We start from the raw sequence: 349 nt of genomic DNA, 5'->3' as shown, positions 1-349 counted from the left end.
GGCCTATCGAGTGGATTTATTGTTAATTTTGGCATACAGTAAAATTTTTAAAGTGTGTAAAGTTAAAACTGGATATGCGAATGGTTTTTCATCAAATTAACTCGCATATATTCATGTATCTTTGGCATACGTCCCCGTCACGTGACACTTGACAGACACTATGAGTCAAATTCCCTTTAGTACAACGCTAATTGCGAATCCTTGAATCCTTGATCAGAGCGTGCTGCAAAGAATAACTTCATCGATAACAACAGCACAGAGTACCGCCGTGAACGGATAGCAGTAATTAATTCCAGCCGAAGAGGGCATTTATACAATGAGAGCGTCGAGGTGGAAACTTAAAGCGGTG

Source organism: Neodiprion virginianus, chromosome 5 (assembly GCF_021901495.1).
Source record: "Neodiprion virginianus isolate iyNeoVirg1 chromosome 5, iyNeoVirg1.1, whole genome shotgun sequence".
NCBI lineage: Eukaryota > Metazoa > Arthropoda > Insecta > Hymenoptera > Diprionidae > Neodiprion > Neodiprion virginianus.
This window is presented reverse-complemented; position numbering follows the sequence as displayed.